The following is a 19,801-nucleotide window of genomic DNA, read 5'->3' on the forward strand; positions in this document are numbered from 1 at the left end:
CATGTTCAGACCCATGCGATAGTAGAGGCACATCTTCCCTCTTTACCATTAAGAAAAGCTGGCTCAGAGAAGTGACTTTCCCCAGTTCCAGCTCAAGAAGAGCTGGAACAGACCCCTTTCCAAAGCAGAGGAATGGGAGGGGTGTCCCCAGTGCCCTGGTGACAGCCCTGTCACTAGGGCTGGAGAAGTTCTGGCCTCTGCCACTCTTGATGGAAAGCAAAATCGAGGAGAGCCGTTATATTGATGATCAGCTAACCAATATTCCTGCAAAAACCTGGCTCTGTAACCGGGTTTTTCTTGGTTAAAAGGGCCACTGTCACGTACATGCAGTGACTCAAAGCCCTTGGCCAGGCGAGGCCCAGGTAGCCAGCGTGAAGAGGGAAACGCGTTCTCCAGTGTAATGGGTCCATGCAGCCGGGGTCATGGCCATTCTGGCTAAGAGCCTATCCCAGTACAGATTAATAACTTCAATTGCTTTCCACTGATGTCTTAATCCAGGAAGATTTGAGAACATCACTTAAAATTCTTCAAGCACTTTACAAGTGTTTATTAAATACCTTTTGTCTGCCTAGAACGGTGCTAGGAGCTGGGGTTGGGGGGATAAAGGGGTGGGATACAGAAGACATAGGCAGAGGTGTTAAAGCTTATGACCCTCCAAGGTCAAGTTCCTAAGAGACCTTGCCCGTTCCAGGAAGGCTGTATACCCGGCGGGACTGTAGAGTCTCTTCCCTGGACAGGAAGGGTACAGCCCGCACAGGACATGGACGACACCCTCCTACCACGCCTGGGCTATAGGAAGCCCAGAGGTCAGCCTCCAGCTACCAGTGGCCAGAGCCCTTGCCAGCCCTCCAGACAGGAGCCCAGCCTCTGATTGGACAACCAAGTCCAAGGACTTCAGATTTCAGAGGAGGAAACGGAGGCCCTTAGAGAGTAGGGTAGTTCCTGCACGCACCTCTCTTCCGCCAATGAGGTCAGCTACAACCACAGATGCTAGAGTTGGGGACCTCAGTGGCATCTCGGCTAGTGCACCCCTGACGTTTTCAGGACCAGAAACCAAGACCCAGAGATGGAAGGGCCCCATTGACACATCCTGCACAGGAAGAGCCCAGCACAGGACCAAGCTGGGCTCTTCATTTCCCCATGTGTAGGGTCTGTGTTCTCACAGGTCTGTGTGCCCCCAGAATTATAGGAAATCGTATATAGGAGTAATTTCCTACATATGATTTCTACACATATAATTTCATATGCAATTTACCATATATAAGAATTATAAGGAGGGACTTCCCTGGTGGTCCAGTGGCTAAGATTCCAAGCTCCCAACGCAGGGGACCCGGGTTCGATCCCTGGTGAGGGAACTAGATCCTACATGCCGCAACGAAAGATCCCGCGTGCAGCAACAGAGACCTGGTGCAGCCAAAATAAATATTTGAAAAAAAATAGAGTTGTTTTTTTTTTTAAAAAAAAAAAAAAGCATTATAAGGATTATAGGAAAGAACTCAGACACCTTCCTGGGGTCACAGCCTCAGACATTCACTGTCTTCAGAGGAGAATATACCTGAGGGTAAGCTCTTGCAAGGGTAACCCTGAGCGTGACCACAGGCCTGGGCCACAGTAGGGAGCTGGCCCCTCCCAGCCCCTGAGCAAGTCCTCCCCCCGATCCCCCTGCTCTGTCTCCTGATCAGGCTCTGGTGGAGCCTCTCCTGGGCACACACGACCACACAGAGTCCACCAGTGGTCACAATAGTCAAAAGGAGGAAACTCCAGGGGCTTCCCTGGTGGCGCAGTGGTTGAGAATCTGCCTGCCGATGCAGGGGACACGGGTTCGTGTCCCAGTCCGGGAAGATCCCACATGCCGCGGAGCGGCTGGGCCCGTGAGCCATGGCTGCTGGGCCTGCGCGTCTGGAGCCTGTGCTCCGCAACGGGAGAGGCCACAGCAGTGAGAGGCCCGCGTACCGCAAAAAAAAAAAAAAGAGAAGGAAACTCTCAACCAAGCAGGCATAGAGAGAACACACCTCAACATAAGAAAAGCCACATATGACAAGCCCACAGCTAACATGATACTCAACAGTAAAAAGCTTCCAGCTAAGCTTTCCCTCTAAGATCAGGAACAAGACAGGATGAGGGAGAGAAAGGGTGGGGGGAAGGGATAGTTAGGGAGTTTGGGACCGACATGTATACACGGCTATATTTAAAATGGGTAACCAACAAGGACCTACTGTAAAGCACAGGGAACTCTGCTGAATGTATGTGGCAGCCTGGATGGGAGGGGAGTCTGGGGGAGAATGGATACATGTATATGCATGGCTGAGTTGCTTTGCTGTGCACCTGAAACTATCACAACATTGTTAATTGGCTATACTCCAATATAAAATTAAAAGTTTAAAAAAAAAAAAAGGAACATGACAGGATGCCCACTCTCTCCACTTTTATTCAACATAGCACTGGAAGTTTTAGCCACAGCAATTGGGCAAGAAAAAGAAAGACCGCCAAATCAAAAAGGAAGAAGTAAAATTTTCTCTGTTTGTAGATGACCTGGCATTATACATAGAAAATCCTAAAGACTCCACCAGAAAAAGTTGCAGGATACGAAATCAATGTATAAAAATCAATTGTATTTCTATACACTAACAATGTATTATCAGAAAGAGAAATTAAGAAAATAATCCTATTTACTATTTTATCAAAAAGAATAAAATATCTAGAAATAAATTTAACCAAGGAGGTGAAAAACCTATACACTGAAAACTGTAGGACGTTGATGAAAGAAATTGAAGATAACACAAATAAATGGAAAGATAGCCCATGCTCATGGACTGGAGGAATTAATATTGTTAAATTGTCTGTACTACCCAAAGCCATCTACAGATTCAATGTAATCCCTTATCAAAAGTCCAATGGCATTTTTCACAGAAGTAGAAAAAATAATTCTAAAATTTGTAGGAAACCATAGAAGATCCCAAATAGCCAAAGCAATACTGAGAAAGAAGAACAAAGTTGTTGGCATCACACTTCCTGATTTCAAACTGTACTACAAAGCTATAGTAATCAAAACAGCATAAAAACAGACACATCAACCAATAGAACATAATATAGAGCCCAGAAATAAATCCCTGCATATATGGTCAAGTAATATTTGACAAGAGAACCAAGAATAGTCAATAGTCAAAGGACAGTCTCTTCAATAAATGATGTTGGGAAAACTGGATACGCACATGCAAAAGAATGAAACTGAACCACTATCTTACACCACTCACAAAAATCAACTCAAAATGGATTAAAGACTTAAATGTAAGACCTGAAACAATAAAACTCCTAGAAGAAAACACAGTGGGTAAACTCCTTGTCATTGGTCTTGGCGATGATTTTTTTGGATTTGACACCAAAAGCAAAGGCAACAAAAGCAAAAATAAATAAGTGGGACTACATCAAACTAAAAATCTTCTACACTGCAAAGGAAACCATCAACAAAATGAAAAGGCAACCTACTGAAGAAGAAAAAAATTGCAAATAATATATCTCTGATAGGGATTTAATATCCAAAATATATGAAGAACCCATACAACTCAATATCAAATAAATAATACGATTAAAAAATGGACAGAGAACCTGAATAGACACTTTTCTGAAAAAGACGTATAGGTGTCCAACGAGTACATGAAAAGATAGCAAGTGTTGGAGAGGGTGTGGAGAAAAGGGAGCCCTGGTACGCTGTTGGTGGGAAGGTAAATTGGTGCGGCCACTATAGAAAACACTATGGAGGTTCCTTGAAAAATTAAAATAGAACTGCCATTTGATCGAGCAATTCTATTTCTGGGTATTTATCTGAAGAAAAATCACTGTCTCGAAGAGATATGTGCATCCCCGTGTTCACTGGAACACTATGTATAGTAGCAAAGACATGGAAACAACCCGTGTCACTGACAGATGAATGGATAAAGAAATGTGGCATATATATATATATACACATACATAGATATATAATACTATATTACTTTATCATTATTATCATTATACTATTCAGCCATTAAAAAAAGGAAATCCTGCCACTTGCAGCAACATGGATGGACCTTGAGAGCATTATGCTAAGTTAAATAAGTCAGACAGAGAAAGAGAAATACTGTACAATCTCATTTATATGTGTAGTCTCTACACACACACACACACACACACACACACACACTCCAAACTCATAGATGCAGAGAAGAGATTGATGGTTACCAGAGGTTAGGGGTGGGTGCAGGTGATCCAAAGGTACAAACCTCCACTGACAAAATAAGTGAGCCCTGAGGTGTAAGGTAGAACCTGGTGACTACAGTTAACAATACTATGTTGTATATTTGCGGGGCAAAGGCCAATGAAGGGGTAAACAAATGAGGTCTATTCACACAACGATACATTATTCTCCCGTAAAAAGGAATGAAGCTCTGACACAGACTACAACAGGGATGAGCCTTAAAAACATCACGTACATGAAAAAGCCAGTCACAGAACGCCACGTGTTCTATGCTCCTTCCCCACGAATGTCCACAACAGCGAACTCAGTAGAAAAGAGAGGAGATTAGCCGCGCGCTGAGCTGGGGAGGGGTGGCGGCAGCGGGGACGACAGGGAATGAGGAGACAGGAAAGTTATAGCTAAAGGTTACTTTTTAAGGTCGTGAAAATGTTCTCAACTTGACTGTGGCGACGGCTGCACACATCCGCGGGTATTCTAGAAACCATTAAATCATACACTTCAAATGGGCGAAGTGTACGGTCTGTGAATTTTATCTCAACAAAGCTGTTTAGAAACAAGCCTCGTAGAGTGGCACGGACATATATACACTCCCAAATGTAAAATAGAGAGCTGGTGGGAAGCAGCCGCATAGCACAGGGAGATCAGCTCGGTGCTTTGTGACCACCTAGAGGGGTGGGATAGGGAGGGTGGGAGGGAGACGCAAGAGGGAAGAGATATGGGGATATATGTATATGTATAGCTGATTCACTTTGTTATAAAGCAGAAACTAACATACCATTGTAAAGCAATTATACTCCAATAAAGATGTTAAAAAAAATAAAATAAATAAAATAAAAACAAGCCTCATGAAGTCAGAAAATCTCCAATCGATTCCTGCCGTGGGCTTGAGGACAACCCCCAGCTACCAGCCCGAGGGAGCGCTCTGTCCCCACCCCCAGCTGCCGGGTCCCTGCGGCCTCACGTGCAGTCATCCCCTCCAGTCACCAAGGACCATCCAGCAAATGGTACTTTTCTGAAAACCAAGCGCTCCTTAAAGACTCAGGTGCAGAAGAGCCTGCGGCATTCAGGACGCCAGCTACCAGGTGCCTCTGTCACCCCAGACTTCCCAACAGCGCCACAGGCCCATGAGTCCCCAGAGCTGCGGGGACAGGGTAGGGGCACCACCGACTTTCTGGACAGCAGCCCCCCGGGACCGTCGGGTCCTTCAGGGGAAAGGAGGTGTCCCGGAGCCCTTGACATCCCCGGGCAGCAAAGCTCCTGCCTGGCTCAGGTCGCCGCTGTCCCAGGAGCAGCTCTCCAGGATGGGAGGTCAATCCCCCAGCTGTCACCACCCGAGCCCTGGGGGTGGCCAAGCTCCCACGAGCTCCGCTGAGAAATTCTGACCGAGGGAGAGAGGCTCGGGCTCCCACAGCAGTTGTCAGCGGGACCCAGGTGGCTATGCCTACAAGAGGGTCAAGGACGTCAAATGCCTCAAGACCTTGGAAGCCCTGAGTCTCACCTGGTAAAGAGCAGCGAGGCCTGAGCCCGTCCTACTTCTTGTTGTCCCATACATAGGAGGAGTTTGCCCCTCAGGTCCACCCTCCCAGCGCAGGTCCTGGTGGGTGGGGTGGGGGGACCTCCCGTCTGAAGCTCATCTGCCCACCTCAGGTTGAGAGGGTGCTCACCACTCAGCGGAGACACAAGTGCCCACCTTCCAGGGGGCCGGCCTTCCGGGGAACACAGGGCTAATTTTCATGCCCAGGTCAAAACTGCTCTCTGCTCTTCATGGTGGACAGAAATGTTTCTGAAAAAGCGCCACACCCTCTCTCTGCTTTACCAGAGCTCACACTGGACTAAATCCACCTCCTCCACGAGCTAGAATCGTCAGTTTCCGCGGCGGCTGAACGCCACCCAGAGCTTCCGGCCGCCGGCTCCCCGAGCCCCTGAGCCTGGTCCAGGGCCTGGTTTTCCCCCGTGTCACTGACACCTGGCCCCTGGGGATGCCAACCTGTAAGAATCTCTCCCCCGTCTTTTGATGTTTTATTTCTAAAGCTGCTGGATGCTTGCAGCCAGATGACCAAGCGGGTGAGGGGTTTGTCAAGAGCGCGTAGACTCCGGATGAGGTCAGGAAGCCCATTTTCTGTGTGGGGATGGGTGTGGGCCTAGGGCAACTGTTTGGGGAACCAGAGTCCTGTTCACCATTCTTCTGTTTACTGGGCGTGTTCTAAACAAATGAAACCGCAGTATAAGGAACTGGGTTCCTTACAGGTGTGTATTTGTGTAGATATCCCATAGTTAGTGTATTTGCAGAAGGCCTGTTGGGTTGTTTCCCAGCATCGCTGGTCACGGATTATGAGAGCTACAAGGAGATCTTCTAATTCGTCGGAGGAAGAGTGAAGGTTCTGTCTTCCTGACAGTGGCCGTATGTGAGGGTTCAAGCTGAGGGGTGGAACCCGTGAGGTCTCCCAGAGGCTCAGGCGTTGCAAGGCTAGGGACATACCCCACGCCTGGCATCACGGAACAGCACCTCCCAGACCAGGTGTACCATCTTCAAGGGCAGGAGGGCAGCAGAAGGGATGAGGTGCTGGATGCGACCTGCTTCCTCTCCCCCTCCCTCAGGCTCAGTTTGCTTCTCTGTGAAATGGGACTGCCAGTGCCTCCCCCATAAACTGCTGGTAGGCTCCATTAGAGGAAAGGAGGAGCTCTGAGAAGCCTGTGCCCCCCGGAGCACCGGGTGTCCGAACCTCTGCACACACAGCACTTATCATCTGGGGTGCTGCTCTGGCCGCGACTCAGAGCAAAGCCGGCAGCCACGCTGGCTCAGCGCAGAGCCTCCCAGGCCTGGCGGCCTGGGCCAAGCCTCCTCTCCTCCCCTCCTTCGGTGCCTGGAACCCAAGAGGCACTTAAGAAGTCGTTGAATCCAGCACATGTTAGACTGCCCTCCCCTCTGCTCCCTGCTCCGTGGGAGCCCCACACCCAATTCCCGTGCACCTGGACCCACAGGAGGCTCAGGCCACAGCCCCCAAGCGGGATCCAGGAGCAGCGGAGACCCTGGCCCCCCGGCTCAGAGGCCCCGGGGTCGCCAGCCTGGCCCCCGCCTCCAGTCCCCGGCTCCCTCGGGCCCTCCCGTCTGACTTGGTTCCAGATCTAGGGCCCATGGAATTCGCAGCTTTGTGGGATGAACACGGCCCCGCTCTGAGGACCCCCTCGACTTATCTTCAGTAGAGGCGCATTCACAGCAGCACGCGGGGAGCCGGCAGAGAAGCCTGGGCTACAGAACCATGGACAGCTACCCCGGAACCGGCGCCAGAGGCCACGCGAGGGCTTCCCATCCCCAGACACGGCCGGCCTCCCTCTCTGCGGGCCATCCCCTCCCCCTCGGGGGGAACAGGAGACCAGGGCTCTGTGCCAGCCGGGCGGCGAGGGCTGGGCCGGGCTGGGGGCGGGGCTGGGCTGAGCCCGAATCGCGCCCCGGCACCTCTCCCGGGCGGCGTTTCTGTCTGTCGTGCTGTGAGTCAGTCCGTCCACATGATGAGCGTCCAGGAGGGGAGCGCTGCTGCCGACCCCTCCTGAGGCCCCCGTACAGCCTCCACCTGCTGGATGCCCCACCAGGTCGTCGGGGGAGGGCGGAGGGCCGGGGGACTGGCTCTCGCACCTCCAGCACCGCTGGGAAAGAGGCCGCCTCGGCACTGCCGGGGCGACTGCGCCAGGGGGCGGGGGCAACAGAAGACGACCCAGCGCGGCCCCCTTCTCACCTGGAGGAGGGGTGGCGCTCGGCAGCCGCGGTGAGCGCCTTCCAGTCACCTGGTACAGCGTGTGCCTCACGAGCCCAAGACCCCCAGGTGACGCCCTCCCTGGTGCGTCCACGCAGCCTCAGTAGTGAATAAACGAGGGAGACGCTGTCGCCCGTCCACGTCGCCGCCCCTCCTCCAGCTATAAAGTCCGTCTTCTGCCTCGCACTCACCCAGAGGGGCTGTCGATCAAACGGTTCCCTGGGATGAGCGTCCCACCCAGGCTGGGTGCAGAGAGCCTGCACCCTGCACACCCAAGGGGGGGGAGCGGGGCGGTGAGCGAGGAAAGCTGGAGGCCGGCCCTTCTGGGGGTGGGGGGTTGCTAGGCGCTTCCCCCAAATGCACAGCGGCCTGGCAAGGAGCTCAGCGGGGTTGTGGCACCGCCACGGATCGAGCAAAGCTGGGCCACAGGACCTGCTGCAAACACACCAGGTACTGAGTCACATTTTTCGAAGGGCCGAAACATACCTGGAAAGGGAATAAAGAGAACGCCTCGGGCGACTCTAAAGAAAAATGTCAGATCCTTACTCTTGTGAAGTGATGTTGCAACAGGCCCAGGGGTGGCCAGACCCGCCGTGGACCCTGGGAGCTGGGTTTCAGCAGCCGCAGTGATAGATAGGAGAGCCGGCCCTGGCGCTGACCCGTGGAAGGGCTTCTCTTGTCGTGAAGAAGCTGAAAGGCAGATGGGGAAGCGCTACCCAGCCACTCCAAGAAGCAACAAAGAAACACGGCTCTACCCAGGACTCGGGGTCAGGAAACAAACCCTCCCTGGGAGAAACTGGAGATCCCAGCCAGGCCACAGGTGGACGTGGTCTCCAACTGTACACCAGCTGCGTGGTGCGTGGTCCCCCAGCGGAGAAATTGATGCTATTAACCCCTGGGGCACAGAAGCAAGAGTGAAACTCCACGTCTTCCTCTCCCGGGGTTTCAACCCTTGTCCTTGGCGCTATGACGGAACCCATCGCCTTTAGAGATTTCTGCCATCACATCTCTTCCCCGATTGAACACTGTGAGGCCGGGGGTTGGTTCTCGCGTTTGTACCAAAGGACATCCCAGCATGTCTTAGCCCATCATAGGAGTCAAGTGCATGTCTGTGGAATGAATAAGCGGATGTGTGGATACATGGTAGAAGGTCAACCAGTGAACAAGCCTTCCTCAGTGTCACCAGCACCACAATTTAAGGGCATGTGTGGTCTCGAACTCCAGGGCTGGCTCACAGACTGGACTCTGAATCTGTGGGACAAGACGAACGTGAAAGCAGAGTTCTGAGCGGAGGGTGAGAGGTGTGTGCTCCAGTCCTGGCTTTGGAACTCTTCAGCCTTTGACGGGAACAAGGCACTTCAGTCAGATAAGCCTCAGTTGCCTCTAGACTTCAATGATGCTCTCTGGAGATGACATCACATGAGGTTTTTTTTTTCTTTTCCTTTTTTTTGATGAGTCAGAAACTCAAAGGTTTCCTGGGATGTCTGTGGATTGAGCATGGCTCAGAGACAAGGATAATTTTCTAGACCACATTCCGTGCCTGCTTTTGTGGCGGCTGTCTGAGCACTCTGTGTTTTGATTTCTCATCTTTGCTCTCTGAAGGATGATTTATCTGGCTTTCAGAATAGAGGCTGAAAGGCCTAACTGTGTGTGTGGCTTCGGGGGTTGTTTAGATTTATAAATATTTTAATAGGATTTTTATTTCTTCATAACAAATATCTTAGAAACCTTTGTACCAGGAGCAAATTCGTGGGGGTTTTTTCCTACAAAGCCTAGCTTAAGAGAGAGAGAAAAAAGAAAATGGTCACAATTTTCAAAGTCCCTAAGGAGTATGTGGCAGTCACACCTGGTTTAAACACCCTCCGCTCTGATGGCATCAATTATCCATTATTCCTTACGAGTTCCGCCCCGACCCACGACCTAAGAGGACAGTTGGAGACAGATAGGCCTCATTTTAATTTGACTTCTTAAGGAATGTATTCTTGAGTAAATAAGACATATTAGGTATTTAAACCTCCAGCTGGAGAAATTATAAAGCCAAGTTAGACAACAGAAAATCCCGTAGGTGAGTGATCTAACAGCCCAAACTTATTAGTCAGGCTTACCTAGACCAGGGAAGGGAGAGGGGCCCCGTTCTGGAAGTGTGTGGCGAAAGAGGAGGTGGGGCACATGGGGGGAACCGTGACCCTGAAGTCACGGCTCACAGCCACACCTGCTGGCACTGGCTTCCTTCCTTCCAGCATGACTCAGCCATGTGGCTACGGGTCCAGGTACCTCTTTGCAGAAGATTCTTGGTGTACCTCTGACCTAAAGCCAGCGCTTTTCACTCAATCCTTCCTCTTATGCTGATTCTAAGACCTTATAAATCCTTCCCGAGAAAAACCACTTCACTAATCCCAGGTTGTGTCTACCTGGCGCTAAATCTCTCTCTGAAAACTAAGAAAAGAAAGATGATCTATTCCTGAGACTCAGATGTTTGACATTCTGAAGACACGGGCTCCTACGCACATGTCTTTTCTGCACGGTGGGGCTAGAGGATAAAACGTGGAAACACGCACTGCATATTAACCTAACAGTTAAGCACAGGAATAAATCCTGTCTGGCCTTGAACATGTATTATGGCCCTTAGAGCTACCCAGATGATGTTATGATGCTGTGAGCCAAACGATGACAGCAGAATTGAACTATTGCCCAAAAGCAATTACTGATGAGAATTGATTATTTCCACAAAGAAAGGTGACCGATGGATTCGTTGTCCTATCACAGCAGATTTGGGCAAAACTGCATCATTGTTAAAGGGACTGAGCTACCTGACACTAAAAGGGAACAGGGACCGTTAAGACACGAGGATTCCTCCAGATATGGGTCTGTAACCTGGAAATTCGCAGAATGTTGAGGCCACCACTGGGCTTTCCAGGCTTGTCCTTGAAAGATCCCATACTTGCCCGTCCCCTCCGTCAGATGAAATTACGCCATGCCTGTCGTAACACTCTTGAGATGTGAGTCAGTGGCGTTTCACAGCACATCACGCTCCTGCCGTGCCTTTTATTTTCACAGGGAATTGTAAAAAGACAGACCTCACTGAAACGCACAGTAAACTGCTGGGAAATGATATGTGACTGAAGAGTTGAAAGTGGTCGCCGCGCCTTATGGGGTCCGCCTAATTACACGTTTCACTGCCTCCCGTATAGAACTGTTGCCTAAGGTGTCTGTGACCTTTACACCTCCTTCCTTGATAGCAGAAGCCAAATGCCACGCGATCACGTTGGCACGAAATCTTACAAGTGCCTCCAAGTGCATCAGGACCTGCGTCCTGCAGAGGGACGGCTCTCCCAGCCTTCGGGCGGCGACACTTGAGGAGTCCAAGGTGCACATTCTTGACCAATCTGACACAAAAGAGCCCCCGGCCGCCCCACTGCCTCCCACCCCCTCCGCCCTCCCCCAAACAAAGCACCACAAAATTAGGGCATAAATACATCAGGGTAAGAAAGAACACACGTACACAACATCCGACGCCGTCCACCGATGGGAGGAAACAAGAGAATCAGGACAATCGGGCACATACTTGGCCTGCTCCCATGGCCCGGGGGGTTCAGCGGTTACCATGGCGGGACGGGGCCGCAGGGAGGACCCCAGAGGGCAGGCTTTGTCTAGGTGCCGCTCAAACAGAGAGCTGGGATTCAGTCTGCTGGTTTGTGTACTTTGGGGTGAGCCATCCTCACACTGAAAAGGCCGAGAGGAGCGGCGTTGGGTTTGACTTGATCTCATGCCTTTGGGTTTCTCTTGGCATCCCCCCCTCCCTCCCCACCCCATCACCTCCCCCGGGCCATCTCCGCCTTCCCTTCCGTGGAAACAAACAGCGTTGAGCGCTCTCAAGGGAAGACGCCAATCAGGGGTTTCCCTTCTCCGGGGATAAACTGCTGGTAGGAGCATCCCAGATCCCATGGGCAGGAGTCAATGCAGAAGCCAAAAGAAGGCTCTTTACGTGGAAAAGGAAATTAGAGTGCGGTGCAAGGCCCGGGCCCCAGGCGCTCTGGCCGCGCAAGCTTTAAGGTTAGAAGAGTAGAGTCCAGAGCAGCTGAGCACAAACTCACTCCACACCTGAGCTGAACACAGGGAAATGGAAGTGACGGGGCCAAGCCAGCGGCTGAGCGAGGGACTCTGGGCAACGGCACCCGCTCCCTAGACCTCAGCTGCCTCACCTATCAGAGGGAGGCAACGCCCTGGGGTCCGCCCCCGCCTCAGAGTGTCACTGCGGGGGTCACAGCCCCTTTGAAAACACACCCTTAGCCGGGACAGCCCTCTGAGACACCCCCACCGGCCCTCACAGAGTCGCAGCCCCAACCAGGGATAGAACCCGGGCCCCCTGCAGTGGAGGCGCGGAGTCCTAACCACTGGACCGCCAGGGAAGTCGCCCGGAGGTGTTTTTTAAGAGCAATGGAGGTGCACGGGGCGAGGAAAATGAGCTTCCACGGGAAGCAAGACTATTTAAGTTGACTCAGTTTGATCCAATGTCCTTCTCATCAAACTAAAGAAGTGACCCAGGACCGAAAACAGTTGAATCACTTGACACCCAACTGCGCGAAACAAGGATCTCGCAGCTACGTCCGTCGGTCTAACCGCGAAACCGCTTGTGTTCAGCTCGGAGCCCACATCGGGCAGGCACCAGCTGGGCAGCGCCACTTGCTGAGCGAACCCTGCAACCCAAGCCTTCGCCCCATTTCACAGAGGGGAAAATACGCTCAGAGGCACAAATAGTGGACGTCAAAGGGCGTCCAGCCCCAGCTCGGTCCTACCGGCTGCAGAGACGTGGCCTGGACTCGGGCCACACTCCCCGGCCCTCTGGCTGCTCCTGTCAGAGCCCTGGGCTCAAAGGACAACGTGTTGGAATAGGAGAAGGACCTCCACCCCTCGGCCCCTCTGAGGCCAACTCCGAGATCACAGCCAACGAAGACCGAGGTCCCCAGAGCCCTGTCCAGCCGGAAGGAAGTACCTGGAGCCTGAACTTGAGACCTGAGATCTCTGTTGCTATTGCTAGCTTGCTTTGTTTTGTTGAGTTTCTTTTCCATCAGAGTGCATTTCACAGCACGTCACCAGTTGAACTGGCTAATTAATAAGAAACATCTGTCAATTGACAAATATTTATTGAGCATCTTCTGAGCCGAAGCTGCGGGACTTACAGAGATGAATAAGACTCACACCCTGAAGGCTCTTCTGGAAATTAGCAAACGTGTTGAGGATACAAATAGCGACCCCAATGACGGAAGGCAAGAAACAACCCTCAAAGTTAAATATGCATGTGAGCAGTGACACAGAGGCCATCAGCTTGACTCCAAGGGCGTGACACACTGGCGTCCGGGGTCCACAGGTTGAGATGTGGGGAGACCGACGGACTCCATGGAGGGCGAGAGGCCACAGCTGGCCCCGAAGGTGGATGCCGAGCTAGAGGGTGAAAGTGATGGAGAAGTTCACTGGCTGGGCCACGGACTGACCATGGGTCCTGCGGGGACGGCGTGGGTGACCCACACGCAGCAGACAGAAACGCAGGAGAGTAATAAGTCTGGAATCTGCCCCGTCTAAGTTAATCAAAAGAGACATGTATGATTAAAGACCCCAGAACCGTGGGCTGCAGCTCTGGTGGGGGCGGGGTGGGGGGGAATGCCCAGATCAGATGCCAGCTCTTGGTAGGGAGTCCTGTGGCCTCTGTCGCCTCACCTGTGACAGGAGCACGATGCCCCCCGCCCTCAGATCGTAATCACCTCCTTCCAGCCCAGGAGGAAACAAGGTCCCAGGTCTTGTTCGTCCTGACCAAGAGTTTACCTGCAGGGGCTGGAGAGAACGTGGCCTCTTACTGAAGAGCTAATGTTTAATCCATGTGTGGTGGGTTCAGCTGGGGCCAAAAAACTTGTTCAAGACCAAGCTGGTATCTGCAAGCGTGGCCTTAGTGGGAACTAGGGTCTTTGCAGGTGGAATTAGTGAAGATGGGGCCACACTGGTGTCAGGTGGGCCCCAACCCAGTGACTGGTGTCTTTCTAAGAGGAGGAGAGACCACAGGTACACAGGGAGGGGACGGCCAGGTAGGGGACCATGGAGGCAGAGGCTGGAGTGATACATCAGCAAACCGTAAGATGCCAAGGACTGCGGCAACACCAGAGGCTAAGAGAACGGCGAGGGAGACACCCTCCCCGGCGCCGTCAGGGAGACATGGCCCTGCCCATCCCTGGAGCTCAGGCCTCTGGCCTCCAGCCTGTGAAACAGTGCATGTCTGTTGTCTTAAGCCCCGGCCTGTGGCGTTTCGTTCCAGCAGCCCCGGGGAATTAGTCCACATCAGGACAACCAGGACAGAGCACAGAATGGTGCTAAAGTAAACACACTCAGAGACCAAGAGGCAAAAGGCAGTCGGTGAGACTTCCAGATGCTCCATCCCGCCCGAGGTGCTGGGGCCCTGCCCTGGCGGCTCTGAGGCCACAGGAGGCCCAGGCTGACTTAGCTGTGGGGAATCGTGTTGTCTGCCTGGATCTATGTAACACAATAATCTGTGAAAAATAAAACTGAAACCAGCAAAAGCTGCAAAAAGAGGAAGGAAAGACGCAGCATCCTGCCACAGTGATGGGTCGTGTGTCGGACCACCTCGGCCTCCCACCCTGCAGACGGACAGCCCGACAAGCTGGACACCACTCCCTCCCCGACGGGGCTGATCAAAGGCCCTGGAGACCCACACGCTGTCACGTGGTGAACAGGATGCTGAGTAACAATAACAGAGGAGCCGAAGGTGAGGCGGGCTTGGGAAGTCCTGTGTCTGAAAATCTCTGTCGTTCTGAAGCAGCAGTGGTCCCCTCCTGGCGAAGGTCCCAAATCCTGAAACAGAGACATCTCACAGAGAGGCCCGCCCAGGAGGGCTGCTCTCGGTCAAAGGGTTCTCTCATGCTGCACTGTGTTCTTTTCCACAGTCATCTGAGAGATCAATAATTCAAGGAAAGACGCAGACATAGAGAATTGACTTGAGGACACGGGGAGGGGGAAGGGCAAGCTGGGACAAAGTGAGAGAGTGGCCTGGACTTATATACACTACCAAATGTAAAATAGATAGCTAGTGGGAAACAGCCGCACGGCACAGGGAGATCAGCTCGGTGCTTTGTGACCACCTAGAGGGGTGGGACTGGGAGGGTGGGAGGGAGGGAGACGCAAGAGGGAAGAGATATGGGGACATATGTATATGTATAACTGATTCACTTTGTTATACAGCAGAAACTAACACACCATTGTAAAGCAATTATACTCCAATAAAAATGTTAAAAAATAAACAAATAATTCAAGGATTCATAGAAATGATGTCCCTGGGCATATGCCTAACCTGAAACCCATGCTTCTGCCCACAGCTCAGGGGCAGCCCCACGGCCAGCCTGGAAACACAGCGTTGCTGGGTGTCTCTCCTGGGACTCAGGGGTGCAGAACCCGGAGATTGAAGACAGAGGTCAGTCTGGTCCATGCTGCCCGCTCACTGCTAAGGGGCCTTGGGCACAGTCACCTGCTGCTCATCTGTGCTGGCGTCAGCCCGGCAGAGACCTCGAGCCTGCCTCTAGGGCAGGGGCACCCTCTGTCACATCTTCTGCAAGTGCCCGGACAGGAGATCTCACCTCTCTGTACCTCGTTTTCCTCACCTGTGCAATGGGTTGTGGGCGTTGATTAACTGAATTTTATCTAAGCACAATGAAAACGTATAATAAACACTGAATAAGCAAATCCGATTACCCAAAGTCACAGGTGAGATTTCCCTTCTCACCGAGTGACACTCTGGCTGAGATGCTTGGCAAACACAAGAGGACACCCCCATCAGCCAGGCCCCCGTGCTGTACTCCTCCACCAGGTGAGGGGCCACGGGACCCCCGGGGACGGCGCCTCCTTCACCCACAGCGTCCTTCTCCTCCCAGCCCAGCCCCTAGAGGGCCGAGCCCTGTGGTGTGGCATCTGTCTCCCCGGGAAACTCCCCCCCCAGCCAGAGCCATCGGCCACCCTCCCAGGGGTTCTTGTTAGCACCCCCCAAATGTTGGGTCCGGGGTCTGTCGAACTGCTGAGGTCCCAGCGGCTTTCGCTAACGTTGTCAAGCCCAAATGTATGTTCGCACCTCAGTTTCCCCTTCTGCGCCCTATCCCGCCTCCTGATACGCCTGACCCCGCTTCCCAGCCCCTCCTCTGCCCCTGCCTGGTCCCCTCCACCCGATGCCTCTGTGTTTCCTGCTCTTGGTTGTGCATTTAAGAGGGATGTGGCATCGCCCTCTTTCACGACAGCAAAGAAGGGGGGTGGGGGAGGGGATGCACCTTCTGGAAGCTGCCTGGCCAAGTGGGACCCACAGGGCCTCCCCAACTCCACACGTGGCTGGTGCCCGACATAGCCAAAAGGCCCCGGGAAGCCACCCCAAACCAGAGGTGCACCCTCGGGGAGGGGCCGAGGCGTCCGAGGGACAAACCTAAGGGGCCAGGAGGGGTGCTCACAGCGGGGGAGTAGGGCCAGTTCCGGCTCTCTGTTTCCCGCCGTAGAGAGACTGCTGGACGAGGCAAACGTGGAACCACAGTATTGATGGCCACCATGCAACAGGGCTCAGGAGTGGTCGGGTGACTGGCCAGGAGGGAGAGGGCGGAGGAGGGCAGACCTGGAGCCACAAGGGTGCCCCGGCGGCTGGGACCCGGGAGTCTTGATGCCGGGGATGCTCCCTGGACAGCGGAGGGCAAACACCGAAGCCGCCGCCTGGGGAGCCTCTGTGCTCTCTCTGCTCCTGTAGAGAAATGGCTTCTGTTTCTGCGTGTCAGCACTGCATCCCTTTTTTATTTAAAAGAAAACGTCTGCACAGAAGTTGCCCAGATGATGTAAGCGCTCTGCTTCCTGCCAAGAAGGGTCGCAGCTACCCTCCTTCAGAGAGGCGGGGACAGCCAGCCAGGGGCTCTACCAGCCCGGCGGACACAGGACGCAGGCAGATGCAGCCCGGAGTCCTCACTCCCTGGACAGGTGCATCTCGTCCGCAGTGCCCACCCCCCCAGAGGCAGGGCTGAGTCCGAGCCGGGCCGCTCCGAACCCAGCTCTGGCGCCTGCAGACACACACAGCCCCCCGGCCATGCAGCAGCTTGGGCCCACCAGGCCCTTCCCAAGTAAGGGAGGGAATCATAAGTCCTCAGGATAGAAGGGGCCTCGATGCCACCTGTGCTTCTGCTTCAAAGAGTGCCTGAGGCCTGGAAGACGCCCAGGTCCTACCCCTAGGCCTGCTGCAGCGTGCAGCAGCCTGCCCATCCCCTGGCGGGGCGGGGCCCTCTCTCCGCTCTGCTCTGCTGAGAATGGCTGCCCTGCAAGCGCCAGCCCGCGAGGACGGCATCGCCCCACTGGCCCCTCGTGCCAGCACAGCCAGAGCCGCAGGCCTCCCCACCAGTTCCTCCTGTCACTGCCACCGCCACTGCTGCAGCTCTATGGGGCCATGCATGCAGGCGGCAGCAGCTGCGGTGCACCCAGGTGAGGGCTCTGTTGTGAACGGCAGGGCCTTCCCTGGACCCCTCCGGGAAGCCGGAGACTCATCCCCCAGGCCCAGGTCAGCAAGGAACATGGGGTTAGGAGAGCAGCGCTTAAGGACCCCATCCCTCCAAAATTCAGAGAGGCCCTGGCTGGCAATCTCTAGGAGAACCGTAACAACGGAGATTCAATTTGCCAAAACTGGAACAAAACCAGAAAGAAATTGAAACTGGATGATTGGATGGAAAGAGAATGAGTACAAGTATTATCAGGAAGAGAAGTCAAAGTGAGGGATACAGGGAGGAGGGGATGTAAGATTAGAGCCCAAACCCAGAGACTGGAGTCCGGGTGAGCCCTGGGTGAGTGTGGTAGGCAGCGGCTTCGATGGGGAGGCCAGAGTGCCAGCTGTAGGGCCCAGCGGGTACCACACTGGGAAAAGGGAAATGGGGGATTGCAAAAACTAATGGGGGGATCAGGGGAGGATGACCAAGTTGTCTAGCCCCGCTTTCAGGGCCCTCCCAACCTGGTCTGCACATATCTTTCCCAAACCTGCAGACCCAGAACCTGAAGGCAGAGTGAGGAGGCCATCTAGCGGTGGGGGCTGGTGGGAAGGCAGGGGCCGGGCCTGGGAGGCACCTCCTGGGGGTGGGGGCAGAAGACAGGCAGCCACCTGTCCTCAACAGGGATGCTGATGAAGGATGGAGGTGGGGAGGGATGGAGGGATGGAGGTGGGGAGGGATGGGGGATGGAGGTGGGGAGGGATGGGGGATGGAGGTGGGGAGGGATGGAGGGATGGAGGTGGGGAGAGATGGAGGGATGGAGGTGGGGAGGGATGGAGGTGGGGAGGGATGGGGGATGGAGGTGCGGAGGGATGGGGGATGGAGGTGGGGAGGGATTGGGGGATGGAGGTGGGCAGGGATGGGGGATGGAGGTGGGGAGAGATGGGGGATGGAGGTGGGGAGGGATGGAGGTGGGGGGGATGGAGGGGTCGAGGTGGGGAGGGATGGGGGATGGAGGTGCGGAGGGATGGAGGGATGGAGGTGGGGAGGGATGGAGGGATGGAATTGGGGAGGGATGGAGGGATGGAGGTGGGGAGGGATGGAGGGATGGAGGTGGGGAGGGATGGAGGTGGGGAGGGATGGGGGATGGAGGTGGGGAGGGATGGAGGTGGGGGGGATGGAGGGGTCGAGGTGGGGAGGGATGGGGGATGGAGGTGCGGAGGGATGGAGGGATGGAGGTGGGGAGGGATGGAGGGATGGAATTGGGGAGGGATGGAGGGATGGAGGTGGGGAGGGATGGAGGGATGGAGGTGGGGAGGGATGGGGGATGGATGTGGGGAGGGATGGGAGGATGGAGGTGGGCAGGGATTGGGGGATGGAGGTGGGCAGGGATGGGAGAATGGAGGTGGGCAGGGATGGGGAATGGAGGTGAGGAGGGATGGGGGATGGAGGTGGGGAGGGATGGGAGGATGGAGGTGGGCAGGGATTGGGGGATGGAGGTGGGCAGGGATGGGAGAATGGAGGTGGGCAGGTATGGGGGATGGAGGTGGGGAGGGATGGGAGAATGGAGGTGGGGAGGGATGGAGGGATGGAGGTGGGGAGGGATGGAGGATGGAGGTGGGGAAGGATGGGGGATGGAGGTGGGCAGGGATGGGCAATGGAGGTGGGAAGGGGTATGGAGGGAGGAGGGCAGACAACCATGGGAAAGAAGGGCGGAGCCCAGACAAATTAGAAATGGCTCCTGAGGTTACCTGGGATGTCGGGCCAGGTCAGGAAGAGGCTGGGGTTTGGAACCTCTGACCCGCACGGGGAGGGGCCCAGATGGTCTGGAGGGGCAAAGGCAAAGAGAGGGAGCCATCTGGCGTCTGGAGGTGGAAGAGGACAGTGTCTGCTGTCTGGGAAGTGGGGAGGGGGCGGGATGAAAGGAAGGGGAAGTGGGGGGAGGGTGAGACCTCAGGCTCAGGGTGGCTCGGCTGATGCCCTTGCTTCCAGGGCAGTAAACACACGAGCTACAGTTGATCCTTGTCCTGATTCCCCATCGCACCCCAGCCCCACCCGCCTCGGGGAGCAGCCCTCGGAATTCAGAGTGGTGGGTTTACGGTCCATCGTTATTTCATTCTTGAGGGTTGGCCAGCTCCCAGGCAGGCGGCCCTGGCAGGCTCTCGGGGTGTCCAGGGCTGGCCGAGACGGACAGGAGGTGGCTTCGCCCGAGCCTGGGCCCCCTGGGCTGAGGAGGCCTGACGGCCGGGACCTCCCACCTCCTGTCCTGCCTGCTCCCCACCTGGAGGGAGCCGAGCCCCCAAGTCTCGGAGCCACGCAGA

At 54.4% G+C, this 19,801-nt stretch overlaps 1 long non-coding RNA gene across 1 annotated transcript; it reads right to left on the reverse strand.

The window, feature by feature from the left end:
- Positions 1 to 13,152: 13,152 nt before the first annotated feature.
- Positions 13,153 to 14,824, reverse strand: LOC138842811 (uncharacterized). Its single transcript, XR_011377709.1, has 3 exons — positions 14,706 to 14,824; positions 13,702 to 13,815; positions 13,153 to 13,428 (listed from the first exon to the last, which is right to left on the reverse strand). It is a non-coding gene; the product is annotated as an uncharacterized lncRNA (long non-coding RNA).
- Positions 14,825 to 19,801: the final 4,977 nt, after the last annotated feature.

This window comes from Globicephala melas, chromosome 9 (assembly GCF_963455315.2).
Source record: "Globicephala melas chromosome 9, mGloMel1.2, whole genome shotgun sequence".
Classification (NCBI taxonomy): Eukaryota; Metazoa; Chordata; class Mammalia; order Artiodactyla; family Delphinidae; genus Globicephala; species Globicephala melas.